Genomic DNA, 5,617 nt, shown 5'->3' with positions numbered 1-5,617 from the left:
AGTGCAAAAAATATATGTATGAAACTACATTAAAATTTTATTTCTATAACCTTATTTTACATTTCGAATTAGTTTAAGATTTATCATTTTCTTTTCTCTTAATTTTAGTTTGTCACATTTTATTTGGCTTAACTGAATATTTGAAAACTGATTTCCTCATTCTCTTCTTATAATTGGTTTATGAAATTAAAAAAATTAAAAATGTATTCAGAATAAGCTTAGAACCATATATCCGTAAGTAAAGTTAAGTTGCATACCTTTTGGGTCAAAAGTAATAAAACTGGAGTTAAGTAAATATCCCAAATGATTTATTGGAAATTAGAGCATGAATTGTCCTTTTGAATTACTCACAGCAGGGTTGTGCACGTAATATACCTTATGTAAATTACATGAGGTTTTTTACGTACTTTACGTACGTATATTACATCCTCAGCTTTTACAAAATGTAATATACGTTTTCAAGATGGTGTCGACATTATCACATTTCGTTCCATAAGAACGTCTGCGAGCTCATTTCCCGGAATTCCCTTATGGCCTGGTACCCATGCTAGGGTAATATTACATTTAAGTGCGGTAAGGGAGGCAAGACGGTTTCTGATTAGGAAGATAAGGTGAGATTTAATTTTACTGGGGTTAGTTGAAGAGACACTTTCTAAGACACTTAAAGAGTCCGTAAAAATAACAACTTTTTTCAATTTATGCTTTATAATGAAATCTAGTGTATATAAAATGGCTATTGATTCAAATAGAGTAAATGGATGCAGAGTAATTAATTTTCCATGAATGTGTAAATTGCCCAGCGGGGCAAACCGAAGCGCAGCCCGCAGATTTGCCATCTTGAGACTTTGAGCCGTTCGTATAGAAAATCAAGGAACGTTTATTTGAGGAGAGAAAGTATCATCACTGTATGGAAATTCAAAGAGGGGATGGTGGAGAGATCTGCGTATTTGGGGCATAAGATTCCGGGTGTTCTTAAAGGCTGCTATGAGTGTAAAAATGTCTGTGATTCTATGAGGGTTGTTTTGATGTGTGCTATTCCAAAGGTCCTCAAGCTTGTTTATTAGGGGGTGACTAAGGTTTGCAAACGTCTTTACGATATATTTTTTGGCTAGAAAACTGAATCGAAATTTTAGGGGGGGTTCACTTGTTTCTGCTAAAATTACATTTATAGGGGTACTTGTCCTATAGCCTATTGCTAATCTCAGGGCTTGGTTTCTAATTTGTTCTAGTTTATCAAAGAATTTATGGTTTTGGAATGTGTAAATATGAGAACCGTAGTCTAAACAACTTCTGATGAGAGAGTCATAAATCGTTCTGAAACCCCACCACACGCCTCTCAAGACTCTTATGATATTTAGGGTTTTTCTGAGTTTATGAAGTAAAAACTTAAAGTGTTCATTGAACGAAAGTTAGTAATCCAGAATAATTCCTAAAAATTTGACGTGTAAGAAGGGCTTAATGAAACAGTTATTAAGATTTAATGTATATATGGGGTCGTCCAAATTCAATTTTATTTTGTTAAAAAGAACTAATTTTGTTTTCTCAGGGCAAATTTCTAATCCGCGTCCATATAAAAATTCTGCAAATGCATTTAAGCACTGTTGGAGAGATGTGATGCAAAGTCCGGGATCACTGGATCTGAATAAAATTACTATCACATCTGCAAATTCGAATATGATACACCCCGCCGGGAAAAGTCGATGGAGCTTGCGAGTATACACTGAATACATTATATGACTCAGAATGCAACCCTGGGGAAGTCCCACTGTGCTGATTCTAGGTCCAACCAATTCCCCATTGGTATTAAAATAAATGTTCTTGCATGAAATAGAGTTGTAGACAAACTTAGCTATATTTTTAGGAACGCCTAAACCTCTCAGATCTTCCACTAAAATTTGGAGGATTACGCTGGGAAAGGCCCCTTTTAGATCTAAAAAAAGACCTGCTGTGACCTCACCCTTGACAAATCCCGTCCAAATTTCCGTGGAAAGTAAGGCCAGATTATCCGCGCAAGATTTACTTTTCAGGAAACCGAATTGTGTAGGGGAGAGATAAAAGTTATGCTCAAAGTACTAATTAAGTCTATTGTAAATTAGTTTTTCCATTAACTTGAATAAGCAGGAGGCTAAGGAAATCGGTCTAAATTTTCCTGGCGTTCACTTAGGAAAGAAAAATACCAAAAAATTGTTCCAGGAAGGTGGGAAGGAGCCAGAAAATAAGATGTCGTTATAAATTTTTAAAAGAATGGTATTAGCTTCTGAAGGAAAGTGGCTAATGATATTATTATCAATTTTATCTAATCCGGGAGAAGATTTAATTTTGAAGGAAGAAATGGCTATAGTTAGTTCATTTTCAGTGAATGGAGACTCAAGGAACTGGTTGGTCCTAAAGTCAATGGGAAATCTATCATGGAAGACAGTATAAGGACACATCTCAGCTGCGAGATCGTGTAGTTTTGAAATCACGCTGCTGTCTGCCGAGCAGGACGCGTTTGCTGGCTGAGTGAATCTATTTTTAAATGTCTTAATGACTCTCCATATTCTGGAGATAGATAATGTTCTGTCAAGTGATTCGCAAAAACTTTGAAAGGACTTTCTTTTGGCTTCATTGAGGGTGCGTTTAACTTTAGCTGTAAGTTTTTTATAATTTAAATAGTTTGGATAGTTAGATCGTTTTTTAAATTTGATAGAAGCTTTACGCCTATTCTTAATAGCATTGTCGCATGCTACATTCCACCAAGGAGCTGGAAAGAAAGGTTTGTTTTTAAATGGGTGGCCATAAGTTGGTTGTTTGGAAGTGGCTAAGGGTACCCCAGATGACAAGATAGCCTCATCCACACATACAACAAAAGAATTATAGCTAGAGATGGGATCCGATGTCAGTGGAAGAATGTCAGACACCCTGGACTCTACGAGATTTTTTAAATTGGAAGCAAAGGACGGCCAGTTGATTTTTTTCAGGTTATATTTGTGTGAATAATAGTTGGAAATAGGTACTTGCACACCCAGGCTAGTAACCACTGGGTAATGGTCACTACCTAGGGCGTTGTCCAATACCTCATGTGCACAAAAGGTAAAAAGTTGAGGGCTTATAAAAGTAAGGTCCAAAATCGAGGGAGATTCATCTGGACGATTAACATAAGTTGACTTCCCATTATTTAATGAAATAAAGTCTAAATCATCAAGGGCTGCACAAAGTGCTTCGCCATTTTGACAAACCCGGGTACTACCCCATAGACTTTGATGTGAATTGAAATCCCCGCCAATAAGAACGTTATTCGGATTGACATCGTGAACTGATTATAAAAATTTTTTCCAGGTATTTTCTGAGACTCTTCCGCCGACAGAGGGGACCCTGTGAACGGAAACTATAAGAAGTTGACCAAGTGAAGTGTCAATAGATATAGAAAGAGTTTCTAGGCTGTTTTCAATGCTAAGTATAGAAGATACCCTTGAGAAGGTTATACCCCTTCTAATTGCAATTTCCAAACCACCGCGAATGTTACAAAATTTGTATGATAAAAATGTTGTCCAACTTTGATTTCAACCTTTTTTTTTCCTAAATTGTGATTTTTATTGATTATTATACCATTTAGTTTAGAATGCTTAATTCGAAAATCTGTCACTTAAAAAAATTTTCAGTTAAATTTTTTTATTTTTCAACATATATTTTAATTGGCGAATTTTTAAATGCAGTTTTAGAGGTTAAAAATTAAAAATAAAAGTTTTTAAAATCGATGATTTTTTTATAAAGAACTAGGTGGCCGTCGGACTGGGAAACCAAGAATTTTACGAATTTTCAGAAGAAAAATCTGCCCAAGCTATATTTGAACAGTTTAAAAAATAATTTAAGTGCAGTTTTGAGGATTTTAACAATTAAAAATTAAAAGTATTTAAAGCTGAAAATTTTTGATGAAAAACAGTTTTATTTTATCAACTGTAAATATTAAATAAATTATTTTAAAAATGGATCTGCACTCATGATTTATCAATAATATATTTTTCATTCACAGTTTGAGGTATTCCTTTATATATTTTTTTATATTAAATTTAATAAACAAATTTATTAATATATTACTTCTATTAATGTTTTCAGCCATTAAAAAATGTAAACGTGCATTTGACTATTTTCCACTTAAAAATAAATCCATAATAATATAGTCATAATTAAATGTTTTTATTAAATTGAAAATATTGTGAGTCTAAACTATTTAATTTTTAACCCGTTTAATTTGAAATTTCTTAATGTAGAAAAAGAATAAGTATTTAATATTTAGCAATATTTCACTGTTCATTTAGGGCGAGTAAAGTTAAACCAAATATTGAAAAGAAAACAATTTGAAACTGAATTGTTTTACATAGAAAGCCTTGAATCTTTAGGTTTTCAAATAACTTTTGATTTTTTAGCGTTACAATTTTAATTTTTCTATTCAAAAAGTGTATAATTTATAAGTGAAATTGTTAAATTTTTACGCATAAATAACAATTGAACACTTATTATTTGTACACAAAATTTTAGTAATTTTAAGAGATATGTCGAAGTTTTGAAAAGATTCAAAATTAATGACAAGCTTGGAATTATTTCAAGTAATTTAAACGAAGTGTCTTAACAATTTTTTCAGAACTTCTAAATTAATTTTAAAGTTAATCGAAATTTTCCTACAGTTCTTGAAAATCCAGCAAATTAAATAAAATCCTTAAAATCTTCTATGTTCTTTTTTGTTCATTTTTCAAATCTCTTTAAAATCTTCTTAAACTTTCTGTTACAATAATTTTTCAAAATGAAAAATAATTTTAAATTTTTCTAAGAATCTTAAAAAAAAACTTTATTCTTCTGTAGTCTTTCAGAATTTAAAAAAATCTAAATTTTTGTTTGAAATCTGCAAAAATATAAAAGTTCTGACAAAAAATTCTACAGGTAAAACATTATTTTTCAACTTTTAATGTGTCTAGTTTAAAATTACTTGAAGTAATATATAATTTTGTAAATTCCTAAAGTTCATTACTTGATTGTTAAATTTATAATGTTGAAAATATTAACGTAGATTTATATTTTTTGAACTAATCTCAATCTTTAAACTCTAAAATTGATAAAAGTTCTACATTATGCAGTTAATTTGCATTTCATTTAAAACTGTTCAATTTAAAAGTGTTAGTACCTTCCAGTTTATACGTGTAAGTTATTGAGCATTTGAATCATTAATCATATCATTAATATCAAAAATTTTATATACTTTTCATCCTTCGCATTCAGTAATATTTACAAACTTACATTCTGGTCTGAATATAATTTATTTCCTTACCAATGTTCTAATATATCCATTGCAAGTTCTTTTTGAATTCGTTCTCAAGTGGCTAGACCATGTATTTGTTAGATCATGCATTCACGAACGCGAATGACGTTTGAGAAAAAGGCTGTCTCCACCCAGTGATCCCAGATATGAAACGAGACGTGGTCCAATACTATGACACGTCTGTGTCCGTGTGAATATGGTAGGAGATGATATAAATGCCTCGGTTGCGCGCGCAACCCATTTCTCCTCTTCTGAATTTGAAAACTCGAAGGTGCACGATTGCCGGTCGGACCACTTCGGCGGTTCTATTTATATCTCTATCTG

This window comes from Belonocnema kinseyi, chromosome 1 (genome assembly GCF_010883055.1).
Source record: "Belonocnema kinseyi isolate 2016_QV_RU_SX_M_011 chromosome 1, B_treatae_v1, whole genome shotgun sequence".
Lineage (NCBI taxonomy): Eukaryota > Metazoa > Arthropoda > Insecta > Hymenoptera > Cynipidae > Belonocnema > Belonocnema kinseyi.
This window is presented reverse-complemented; position numbering follows the sequence as displayed.